Genomic DNA, 12,907 nt, shown 5'->3' with positions numbered 1-12,907 from the left:
CCAGGCTGGGAAGAGGCACAAAAGACACACCCCCACGTGTGGTCAGCCTGGGGCAGAGGGCGGGACAAAGGGCTAGGGGAAGCCCAGAAGACAAGGGATGACTCTATCTGGGAAGGGCTTCCTGGAGCAGCGCCCTTCATGCTGAGGTCGTAGGGAGCAGTCTGGGGAGTGTGGCAGGTGTCAAGAGATGTTGTTGGGGGGCGGGGAGCATAAACAGTGGCCCAAGGACTTTGTGCAGCAGGTGAAGAGAATGAACTGAATCGAAGGTAGTGGGGAGCCACAGAAGATGCGTGGGCAGGGGAGGGCACAGAGGTGTGTGCTGGAAAGATCCTCTGGGACCAGCATGGAGGAGGGACTGGAGCATAGGACAGAAGGCTAGAGGTCAAGGAAGGTGAAGACTGAGCTGGGGCCACAGGGACAGAGAGGAAAGATGGATGGGACACTCTGAGCGGGTCTCTGGGGGACGAGGGGCTGGGGTGGAGGCGAGGCGTAAGCCCAGGGCCGTCCCTGGGAGGGTGTAGCGGATCGTATGGTGGCCCTCCAGAAAAGATATGTGTACATCCCAGACCCTGTGCGTGGGACCTTATTTGGAAAAAGGAACTATAATTAAGATGTAATTAAGGATCTTGAGATGAGATAATGAGGCAGATAATGAGGCGGACCCCAGATCCCATGACAAATGTCCTTGTAAGAGACAAGAGGAGACGGAGAGAGAGGAAAGACCACGTGAAGACGGACACACAGATGGAGGGATGCGGCCACAAGCCAAGGGGAGCCTGGAGCCCCCGGAAGCTGGAAGAGGCAGGAAGAGCTGTCCCCTGGAGCCTCCGGAGGGAGCTCAGCCCCTTGATCTCTGACTCCTGGTCTGGAGGGCTGGGGGCGAGGTCTGCTATTTTAAGCCAAGTCTGTGGTTGTTCATGACCGACGCCCCAGGAGACTCCCAGAGATGGAGACCCAGTAGGAAGAGCGGTTTGGAAGAAAGATGCAGAATCTGGTTTGGGTCCTCAGAGCCACCTAGGAGTTTGGGGGACATCAGGGGAAGGACCACCCCCCAGGACTGGCTAAAAGTCCCCCAAATGGCCAGCAAGGAAGTAAGAACAACACAGAGCCAAGCCCTGGGTCAGACGCCACGGTCTCAGCTGAACCCTCCTTATAGCGGGCAGCTAATCGTACCCGTGCTACAGACGCATGAACCCAGGCTCAGAGGGCCTTAGCAGCTTTCCTGAGGTCACACAGCAGGTCGCAAACACGGCCTGGAACTGAGCCCGACCTGGGGGTGGGCAAAGGGCTTCTGAATTTTAGAAAATCCCAGAGTGCGGGGGACTACTTGAGTGGCCTAAATAAAAATAGTTTTTAAAGTTGTTTTTTCCTTTTGTATTCATGGTCGTTATTTTCATGCCTAAGTGTGGGATTTCTGTCACTTCTGGGGAGCCGGGCAGGTCTGGGAACTGGTCATGTCCCCCTGCACCCGGCGCTCGGCCTCTCACCCACCGCCCTGGAGCTCGCCACGCCTTGATCCCCACACCCCCGCCCCCGTCTGTGCCTCGATCCTTTCTCCTCCACCCCTGAGGCCCCGCCGGGTCCCTTCCAGAGGAGGCGGGTCAGGCACCCCTGCGGCTCTCCCCGAGCCTGGGCAGCGCTCTAACTGCCCATCAGGAATTCCTGTCCCACTGCACTCGGAGTCCCTGAAGGTGGGCCCGGGTGTGCCGGCCACCGACGCGTCCCCAGGGCCCAGCGCCCCGTGTGCTCAAGAGGACCTTGGCCGCAGCTCACGGCCTCCATGCTGGTCCAGCGCCCATCCACTGGTCCTGGACCTGCCCTGGACCCGCCCTCTCCTTGGCCCTGGTCTCCCTGCCGCAGCCGCCCTCACCCCCACAACCGGCCCTCCCCCCGGGGGCCACCAGAGGGCGCCGGTAAGCACCTCCTCTGCCCACAGCCCTCCAGGGCTCCCACTTCCTTGGGGTAGAAGCCCAAGTCCTCCCCACCGTCCCTAAGGCCCCGCACGCCCTGCCTCATCCCCTCCCTGCCCTCCCCTCCTCCCTCTCTCCCCCAGCCCACTCTGCCCCAGCCACACACGCCTCCTCTGTTCTTCCGACACGCTAGGCCCTCCTGCCGCAGGACCTTTGCACGGGCTGTTCCAGAATATGCTTCACCAGACCTCTGCACAGTTCACTCCCTTCCTTCAGGTCTTGGCTCAGATATCTCCTCCTTAGCGAAGCCTCTTTTGAGCACCCTGTTTAAAGTGACGGGCCCTCAATCGGCCCCTCACCCTGCTGTTTTTCCTGTGCCCTCATCACCATCTCTATGACGCATACAGGTTTCCCTCACTATCCAAAAGCAGAGAGTGCCTGTGAAGACTTCCGTCAGCCTAAACGGCATACAGCAAGGAAGCAATCACCATTAATTTATATGGAAAGTTTTTTAATATTCCCAGACTCAAAAAAATTACCTCTCTTAGGCTTTTCTGATACTTTAGGACACATCTTGCTAATGGACGCACAGAACAAATTGAGATAAAGCACAGATGCTCACAGACACAGTGTGGAGCCCCAGATGCCGAGCGTCGTCGGGGAAGGCGCTAGGTGGGGCCGCGCTTGCCGCTGGGGGAGCACTGCCTCTGTACCAGCTCACCCCAAAACCAGCAAGTGCTCCTTTCGCTTTCTGCTTTTATTCATTAAAGCAAAAATCCCCTTCGGATTTCTTCCCGTTACCAAAAAGAGGTACTAATGTAGGCCTTGAGTGGAAGCAAAGCAGTGTAATGCGAACTTTCCAAAAGCAGGGGGTGCCTGCCTTGTATTTATTTCTGTTCCCCACACCCACTGAAATGTCCCTCCCACAAGGACAGAGGTTTCTACATGTTTGATTCGGGGGGGCGGGGGAGACCTAGACAGAGCTCGGCACACAGCAGGTGCTCAATGGATGCTCATTGAACGCTTGTGTTTTCAAGCTGACCTGCTAATATCAAGGCAAACTCTTTGAGGGCAGCGACATGGATTCATTTTCATCCCTCCCCTATCTGACCACGCATGGCACGGAGTTACGCAATATTTCCTGAGCACCTATTATGCACCAGCTGTACCGTGGAAACAGACGCAGGAAAGACACCCCTGTTCATTGCCAATCGCCAGCATCTCCTGCCTCCCTCGCCAGCAAGGACCCAGCCCCCACCGGTTGTGTGAACCCTCCTCTCAAATCCCTTGGACCCCCAACCCCTTGCACTCCAGGTGCCCCACGTTCTTGGCCTTTAACCTTGGCTCTCTGACCAAGCCTGGCCCAATGCCCCTCTCCGCTGTGTGATCTTGGGTCACTTAACCTCTCTGAGCCTCCACTAAGGATTACAGAAGACACTCTCTTGTGCCGAGGGGCCACCCTCCATCAGCCACTTGCCCCCGGACACCCTCTCTGCTCCCCTCCATCCTCCCAGCCCCAGGCTGTCCCCACTTTGCTGACAACGGTTGGGCTGACAGGCTCTCTGCCGTATTCATCATGTCTCCCCTCACTTACAAACTCGTTGGCTCCCATGCAGGTGGGCAGGGCTTCACGCCTGGGGGTCACGCTCCTGGACCCCTCCATCCAGCGCACCATCTCTGGGGTGACCTCCTCCCTCCCGGCCGGGCTCCTTACTTTCCACTGCTGACTCCTCCTTCCTCCTCTGCCCCAGACTGACCCATCGGGGCCTTTCAGGCCTCGTCTAGACATGCACCCCCGATCTCCTGCCCACAGCCATCATGACTTCTCCCACAGACTGTCACCACTGCTACACGCTGGTCCCTCCATCCGCACACCCACCCACCCACCTGTCCATCCACCTGTTATCCCTTCGTTTACCCATCCTTCCACTCATCCACCCAACTGTCCGTCCATCCATCCATCCACCTGTCCATCATCCACCCACCTGCTGTGTTCCAGGCACTATTCTAGGCCCTGGGGACATAGCAGTGAACACAAAAGGCATAAGACTCCATCTTAATGGGGTTTCCAGTCTATGGGGGGAGGAGAGAAAAGCAAAATAACATAAAAAGCAAAAGCTATGATCTGTGGTATGTCAGAAGTCTTCGTTTTCACAGGGAAAAAAGGAGAGCAAGGAAGAAGGGCATGGAGGGCTGGAGGGCGGCTGTGACTATAAATCATGTCTGCAGGGAGACGGCGTCAAGAAAGTGAAGGTTGAAAGGCATGAGGAAGGGGGGCGAGAGTACCTGGGGGAAGAGGAGGCCTCACCAAGGAGGTGACATCTGAGCCAAGACCTGGAGGAAGTGAGAGAGTGCAGAAGCAGAGATTTGGGGGAACAGCATCCCAGGTAGCAAGGATAGCTCGCGCAAAGGCCCTGGGGCAGGACTGGCCTGCTGCGTTGGACAAACAGCAAGGAGACCTGTGTGTCTGGAGCAGAGTGGGTGAGGGGGAGAGAGGGAGGAGGGGAGGGCAGGGAGGGACCGGGCAGGTCATGCAGGGTGTTGGGGGCTGCAGAGAGGACTCTGGTCACTCTGGAACGGGGCCGTCCCAGGCACTGCAGGGGGCTGAGTAGCACCCCTGGCCCCCATCCACCGGATGCCGGGAACACCACCAGTTGTAACAACCACAGACATCCTGAGCATCACCTGGGGTCCCCTGGGGGCAGAACTGCCTCAGGTGAAACCACTTTGCTAGATCCCTTCCTCTTCTTTACCTCCCCCACCAGAGCTGATGATCTGAGCCCTTAAATACGTCTCCCTAGTACCCTCAGGTCAAAGCCAAGAATGCCTGCCTTCGCAGCCCTTTCCAACCTCACCACCGCTGCCTTCTGGACTCTTCTCTCCACATTCCCTCCACTGCCCTTAACTCCGACCCACTTGCAATTCTCCAGACAAGCAGCCTTCAGGCCTCAGGTGCCTGACTCGGGAATTCTAGCCCCTCCCCCATAGCCCAGCTCTCCTCTATGCAGCCTTTGCCCCAAATTGTGGTAAAATGCATATAACATGAATTCATCATCGTAACCATCTCCAAGTGCACAGCCCCGCGTCATGAAGCACACTCACCCCATCGTGCAGCCACCCCACCCTCCGTCTCCAGAACGTTCCATCTCCCCACACAGAGACTCTGTCCCCAGGAAGCACGGACTCCCCAGCCCCTGCTCCAGCCCTGGCTCCCACCAGCTCCTGTGTGGACGGGACTCCTCTGGGGACCTCCTGGGAGTGGGGTCCTGCGGGATGTGTCCTTCTGGATCTGGCTGCTCTCGCTGAGCACAGTGTCCTCAGGGTCCGTCTACGTCATGGCCGGTGTCAGGGTCCCTTCTGTTCTAGGGCTGGCTTGCGTTCCAGCGCGGGGACGGACCGCACTGTGTGTACGAGTCACCCTTCAGTGGACACTTGGGTTGTTTCCACTTTTGGCTGCTGTGAATTGTGCGGCATGAACACCAGTGTGCAAATAGCTCTTGGGGACTCTCAATCCTTTTGGGTCTGTATGAACTGTCGGATCAGATGGCAGCCGCGTGTCAGTTTTCGAGGAACCGCCAGACTGTCTTCAACAACGCCGCCCCAGCTCACAGCCCCCCAGCCGAGCGCAAGGGTTCCGATTTCCCCGCATCCCCGCAGACGCTCGTTGCCCGGTCTGGTTTAGAACAGCCGCCGGCTGCGGGCGGGGTGGGACCTCACTGTGTTTCCTACTTGTGGTTTCGCGGTACCCTCGACCCCAGGACGTCCGCTCTGCCCGCCCCCAGAACACACCACCACCCCTTAGGACCAGCACACACACTCCGTCCACCTGTCACAGAGCAGTGAGCTCCCTGTGGACACACACTAGGTCTTGTGCTCTCAAAGCTGGCACGTAGTAGGGACTCAAGAAATCGTTGAGAGAAGGGGGAGGGAGGTGGATGAAGAAATGAGCCTGCAGCCCCAACCGTCTGTCTTTGGGGAGGTCTACTCCCCTCCCTGGCCCTCCATCTGCCCCTGTGGTGAGGTTGTTCTGGGGCCCCCCCGGCTGCGGTGGGGGTGCCTCACCTGCTCCCTCCCCCAAGCAGAGGGTCAGGGACAAGGACTCTCTCTCCTAGCCGTTAGGCGTTAGGCGTTTAACCTCTGAGTGCACCGCCAGGCAATCCGCCAACCTCAGCGGCACCTCAGAGGGGCCAGGTGCAACCTGGTGGCGGAAAGCTTCATCTGCACTCGAGGGCNTTCCTAGCCGTTAGGCGTTTAACCTCTGAGTGCACCGCCAGGCAATCTGCCAACCTCAGCGGCACCTCAGAGGGGCCAGGTGCAACCTGGTGGCGGAAAGCTTCATCTGCACTCGAGGGCTCTCTGTGCCTTGGTTTCCCCATCTAGAAAATGCAGGACCCAGAGTCCATGTTCTCCAGATTTTGAGGTCCTAAGGGACCCTGTCCTTTCCCTGCCCACCGCCATCAAGTGCTCCCACCTCACTCAGGGTAAAACCCACAGTCCCAGAATCCTCTCCAAGACACATGAGACCCAGCATACCTGCCCCGTCCCCTCCTCCCTCCCTCGCCTCACTCTCTCTGCTCTAGACACACGGGCCTCCTCGCTGCTCCTCCGAGAGGTCAAACTCATTCTGACCTCAGGGCCTTTGCACATGCTGTTTCTGGTCCTGGAATGCCTTTCCCTTGGCTTCAGAACCACAACTTCTTCATCTATCATTCAGGACACCTCCTCAGAGAAGCCGTCTTTGGCCACCCAAAGTAAGCTGACACCCTCCAACACACATCCTACTTTATCTTCTTCATAGCAACTCAGTCCGATCTAAATCTTACTTATTATTTCCCCATTTATTATCAGTTCCTCCTCTCCCTGGGATTGTTTTGTGTCCCCCGAGCCCAGCTCAGCGCCTGGCACATAATAGAGACTTGATAAACAATTGCTGACCATCCGACTGCCTGGCCACGGATCGAGGACACCTACAATATGAAAGACGTCACTCAGAGTCATTACATTAATCCCATGATATAAGTGAACTCCAATTTCTACAACTACTCGGGAAGACGGCTATCAAGATTCCTTCTCTTCTACCAGCGAGGAAACTAAGGCTCAGAAAAGATGAAGTGGCTTGTCTAAGATCACACAGAAGGAAAAAAGCAGAGCTAGGAACAGAAACCAAGCTGTCACACTGCAAACCTGATAGGTCATCCCCATCCACCATGGGAGGCGGAAGGTGGTAAATGCTGGGGAGGTATCCATCTTTCACCCACGCATCCAGCCATCCTGTCCATTCACCCAACCATCCACCCATCTTTCCATCCATCCATCCATCCATCCGTCCACCCACACACCCATCCCTCAGTCCATTCAGGCTTCCAGTCACCTACCTGCACTTTCATCTACCAGTCCACTCATGCATGTGCCAACTAATCGTCATCCATCCATCCATCCATGCATCCCTGCATCCATGGCTGCCTGCACCAACCTACTCACTTATCCATCCATCTATCCATATTGCAGCCAGCCCACCCTCCCACATCCAACCACTCCCCACCCTCCCATCATCTCATTCCCCCATGCCCTCGTCCATCCACATGCTCCACTTCCAAATGGCAAATAAGACACAGTCCTTGCCCTCAGAGAGCTTATGTATCAGTGATGACCCCCATGACCCCAGGCCAACAGGACCATTGCTAGGTCAGTGTCTTCCAAACCTAGCAGCTCCCTCCTCTGGCGCTGGTCATCTTCAGTCCAAGGGCAGCCAGCCTCCCTTGGTGGCTTTGACCCTAAATCTTCATCTCCATAATCACACCTCTTTCTCTGCCTCCTCCACTCTTCTTCCAAAGTGGGTCAAGCCTCAGTCTGGGAGGTTGGGATGCCTCGCTATATTGCTGTGTGACTTGGGGCTGAGTGCTAACCCTCCCTGAACCCCAACTCCTCATGTGATCCATGCAGGGAAGAGAAACTTGGTTCTCTGAGAACACGTCTGCTTCTTTGCTTTCCTCTTTCCCCACAGTGTGGGCTCACCCCAAGGGGAAGCTTCTTCTTTTCCCACCCAGATGCGTAGGAAGTAGGCACATCCTGAATGAGGCTAGGAGGCCAGAAAGAGGCTGGCTATGGCAGGTAAAGAGACATGAAGCTCCCTTTCCACGCAAGTCTGAGTTCCTCCCCTGCTCTAAATTCCTCCATGGCTCCCCAGTGCCCTCAGTCTGGGATCACAGGCCCTGCAGGCCCATGCCGACTCTCTGGCCTCATGTCCCATGTCTCACCTAACTCCTCCTCGGCTCCAGGGACGCCCTCGACATGTCCAGGCCTCTTGTAAACCCAGCTGCCTCTGCCCACATGCACGAGGACAGGGATGGCTGCTTAGCTGACTCTCTGCTGTGTTTCACGCCCATCACAGGGCCTGGGACACAGTAAGTGTGAATAGACAAATGGAGTGCTTCCTCCACCAAGCAATCTCCTATTCATCTCTCAAAGCCCCTGCTCTAAAGTCCCTCGTCCATGCAGCCGGATCCCACAGGTAGAGCCCCTGCTTCCCTGTCCCGTTCCCTCAACCCTGCATGCCTCCCTCTGACCCGGCCCTGACCACTGGCTCTAGGTGCTTATGCCATCAGGGGGCCTTCATACTTGTCTCACCCAGGATGAGACAAGGCCCCAGAGGCTTTCAGGAAGTGTTGGCGGAACGAATGAATGAGCGCGTGAGTGAGTACGGTCCTCCTGAGCGTTCCTAACGGCCAGGTTCTCATCTGCCAGTGTCAGCGGTAAGAGAGAGACCCGCCGATGCCAGACATAGCTCCTGGGCCCACCCCCAATGCCAGAGCCTCTCAGAAGAGCCCTGCCAGATAAGTCCCATGTCAGAAGGGGACGCCGGGGCTCCCTGGACCCTTTGCTTCTTTCCCACCAGGGCAAAGCCTCCACCCTTCTCCCACCAGAAGTTTCCAGGGTTAACAGTGCTCTGGGCCTTTGCACATGCTATTCTCTGTGCCAGAAACACCAGCCCCATCACCAGATCCTTCTCACCCTACAGGCCTCAGCTCGGTCACAGAATGAGCCCAGCCCCGTGCCAAAGGCTTAACTACCATTCTGGTCCTCACCTTCCCCACCACTCTGAGATGGAAAGCCCAACAGGTCTCCCGATCCTGTAGGTGGGAGACCACCGTCTGCTAGTAAGATGCAGAGAAACCAGACTCATCTCAATGCCAAGCTTGGAACTGCTCTTTCACACTGACCACCTCCTCCAGGAAGCCCTCCTGGTCTCCACACCTGCAGGGGCAGGGGTCCACTGGAGGCACGTGTTTCCACCATCACCGCCCTGACATCAATGCCTTTGACCTCCTGGTTCCTCTGTGTCCTCCTGCCAGACTGGAATTTGAAGGCAGGTCAGGTCTTGAGGGCATTTTTATCTGAGTTGCCCAACGTCGTATCCTGGGTCTAGAACAGGGCCTGGTGCACAGCAGTGCTCAGTGAACGTTGGTCATGTGGGTAGATGGATCCCTGTCTTGTTCACTCCATCGTGAATCCCACACCGACTCCCGTTCACGCGGATTCCCACGTCCCCACAAACTCAGCACACAGTAGGTGCTCACTCAATGCTCTCAGGCTGAAGGAGGGCAGAAGTCACAGCCTGAAAGGCCCTGAGGGCCTCCTAAAAGCCTATTAGTCAGGGAAGAATGGGCGGCTGGGGAAACTGAGGCACGGAGGGGGCATGCCTAGCTCAGACTCAGGCCCCCGGCACCCCCCACGCGCCACTCTCACCTCGCCAACTCCTCCCTCGGCACCCCCGCCAGGCAGCCCTCCATCTCCCTGGGGCTGGCGCGCCACGCTCGAATCTCACGCCTCAGAGCTCAGTGTGCTCCAGCCTCCCCTCCTGCCGTGAGGCGAGCAGCTGGTGCTCCCATGGAAACCACAGGCCTCCACCCGGCCCCCCCACCTGCACCGGCCCCCCTTGCAACCTCCGCTTTAAGACAAATATTGTCATTAACATGCAAATGCATATACGATTACCATAAATGGGGGGCCGCTCAGCAGTGGCGGCCGAGCCCTATCGCGGGCGGGCGCCTGCCCCGGGCAGGGTGGGCATTGGTGTTCAGCCCCCCTCGGGAGAGAGGGACAGTGCAGCCATGCCACGCACCTCCGTGGACCCCCTCTGAGAGCGCTGTCCCCTGGCTGGGGCCTGGTGGGGGGACATGGGGACAGTGGCCAGTGGGAGCCCCCCAATTCCTGGCCTGAGCTCCTGGTTGAGGCACAGGTCTGAGTGGAGAAGCGGCCTTGCAGCCTCCCTGCTCCCCCTTCTCCGTGGCTCTCCCTGCCTCCCCCTGCCTCTCCCTGGCTGTGTGTGTGGGGGGTCTCCTTCTGCCCCTGTTTCTCCATCTCTGTGTCTCTCTCCTTCTCTGCTCCTGCTCCGTGTCTCTCTTCATCTCTCCTTGTGTCTCTAAATCTCTGTTTCTCCATCTCTCTGTCTCCATCCTTTTCTCTCTTAAAAACAAGCCGGCGCCCAAGGGCTTGCCCTCTTTCTGAGGACTGTGTCCTTCCCATCCCCCCCACACCGCCACATTCCCGGAGTCCCGGGCGTGGCTGGGTCTCAGCACGGGACCCCACTGCACAGGCCCTGAGGCATCGGGGTGCCTTATGTCACAGCCCCTTCCCTCCCCAACACCATCTTTGAGGGACCTGACCCTTGGCTTGGGGGAACCGGTCACCCTTCCATCACACAGATAGACTTCGGTATTCCCTGGGCCGGAGGGAGACAGGTGGGTGACAGTGAGGGGCCCAGCTCTGGTTGGTCCTTGAGACCCACTACTGGCCCCTCCAAGCCTCAGTTTCCCTTCCATGTGAAATGCACTGATGCTCAGAGCTTCAGCGGGGACTGAGCCGGCCCCAGGTATGACCGCTAAGGAGGAGATGATCTTTAGGATAAAGAGGATGGCGGGAGGCCCTTCCTGCATGGGGTACCAGCGGCATGGTGACCCACTTCACCCCATCTGGCCCTCCGGCTCCCCTGGTGCCCATCGTCATGGGATCCCCTAGCATTCAGGAGCCCAGAAGTCTCGGGGGGGGGTTTCTCCCCTCTCCCCCTGCTAGGACCACACCCCCAAGCCCGCTGCTCTCAGCCGGCACCGACAGCAGGCCTCCTTAGGCCTCCGGTACCCTGTCAGCTCCCCAGAAACTAAGCCAGATCAGTGTTGGCAGGAGGGGCCTGAATACCCCCCGTACTTCCCATTCATCATTCCACCTCCCTTTGGTGGAGACCCAGAGAGGGGCAGCCACTGGCCAAGGGTCACACAGCTGAGCCCCAAATGCTGGCCTCCCTTCCAGCTGCTGGCCCTCGAGAGCCCCGCACCTCCAGCTTGCCCCCCGCCCCAGCCCCCTCGCACAGTGAGGCCCAGCACAGGTGGGATCAGGAGAGCCACCCTCAACCCTCAGGCATCCGAGAGTGGGTATGAGGGCTGCCCCCCTGCCTTAGCCCCAGGCCCTGCGTCCAGGGCCCCTGGGAAGTGGAGGGGACAGGCGGGTGTCATGGACACCCTGCTTCCTAATTTCTACCCTTCTGAGAAAACCCCTGAGGTGCCCCTAATCCAAGAATCTCCAGCCAGAAAAACAGCCACACATTCAAGGAGCCCTGCTCTGCGGACAGTGGGGGAAACTGAGGCTCCAGCCACAGTCCCTCTTTCGTTCCTGGCCAGAGGGTGGGGGGAGCTCCAGGGGAGGTTTAAAAAATGAGAAAAGGGAGAAGGAAGGAAAGATCACCCAGTGTGTCCATCCCCTGCACCCTATGGGCTTCCTAGACCAGAGCTCACCAACAGCCTTTCAAGTCAACATTTGGGGGCTGTGTGGACACCCCCTCCAACCTCCATGAGAATCCTTCTAGAAATGAGCCCTTCAGGCATACTAGGGGTAGGGGTTTGTGGAAAGAGCCCTCCATGCAGCCGTGGACCCCTGAGCATGATTCATGGGCGAATGGAAACCCCCTGTCCTCCTAGTTCATATAGAAGAATTAGATTTTCCAAGCCCGATTTTTTTTTTTTTGTGATGGTTGGATTTGAAAAGAAGTGGGGGATGGGAGGGGTTTCTTTTCTCCCCTTAAGATACCAGCTGGACGGTCTAGCTATAGTAATAGGCCCTGGCTCCATCCCACCAGACTCTCCCTACGGCCTGCCCCGGTCCATCATCCATCCATCCATTCATTCATTCGCTCATTCATTCATTCATTCATTCATTCAACAAACATGTATTCATGCTTCCCTTGCCTGCAACAGAGAGGAGGATGGGGACAAACGGGGTCTGAAATAGGTCATGGGCCCTGGTCCCTCCCCAGGGCACCTCCAGGGTCTTGTCAGGGGTGTCCGGCACAAAGCCTTCACTGTCCCCACCCTCAGTCGCCAACACCTTTACAGGAGAGCCATCAAAGCTACCGTAATTCAGACAGTGGGCCCATGATTAGAGCCCAGGGCTGGGGCCACAATCTCTGGGCACCTCCTCCCAGCATCCCATCAGAGAGAGAATCAGGTGGGAGGGAGGTGGGCAGGCCTCCCCACCCCTCTTGCCTCCCCCACTAGGCTCCCAGGTCGCCCACGCCTCCCCGTCCACCCTGGGATCTGGGCTCTGCCAGATGGACGGTCCAGGCTCATCGTCTTTGGCCTCAGACCTCAACACATTGCTAACAGGCTAGGCCAGTTTTAACTTGAGCCAAAGGTGGAAGCAGGGAGGGGGAGGGCAGAGAAATGGAGGGGGGGATGCTGATCCAAACAGAGAGGATGGGCAGGGGGGTGGGCAAACCATAGCATTTTAACCACCCAAGGCTGGGGAGTCTGGCGCCACCCCCCCTCCAGCCTGGCTCAGCTCCCTGATACCCCCACCCTGCTTTCTTTGTAGTTACCGATTAGCCCAGGGTCCTGGGCATCCGTGTCCCCTGCGGCTGGCCGGACCTGCCCCGCTGGCCTGGCTTTGTGAAAATGACCAAAGCAATGGAGTCCAGAGGTGCAAACTTCCCCGACGGGGCCTGGGGA

At 57.8% G+C, this 12,907-nt stretch overlaps 1 protein-coding gene across 5 annotated transcripts in view; it reads right to left on the bottom strand.

The window, feature by feature from the left end:
* Positions 1–12,907, bottom strand: part of CELF5 (CUGBP Elav-like family member 5) — a 44,502-nt gene extending 31,595 nt beyond the window's left edge. For 3 of the 5 annotated variants that reach the window (XM_034657477.1, XM_034657479.1, XM_034657478.1), the window contains exon 1: positions 12,778–12,829. The gene's annotated coding sequence lies outside the window, so the exon portion shown is untranslated. Of the gene's footprint in view, positions 1–12,777 lie in introns of all 5 variants that reach the window. The other 2 variants (XM_034657480.1, XM_034657481.1) reach the window with 1 other exon arrangement.

Source organism: Ailuropoda melanoleuca, chromosome 4 (genome assembly GCF_002007445.2).
Source record: "Ailuropoda melanoleuca isolate Jingjing chromosome 4, ASM200744v2, whole genome shotgun sequence".
In the NCBI taxonomy this organism is placed as follows: domain Eukaryota; kingdom Metazoa; phylum Chordata; class Mammalia; order Carnivora; family Ursidae; genus Ailuropoda; species Ailuropoda melanoleuca.
The sequence above is the reverse complement of the archived record's forward strand: the minus strand, read 5'-3'. Positions and strand labels throughout refer to the sequence as shown.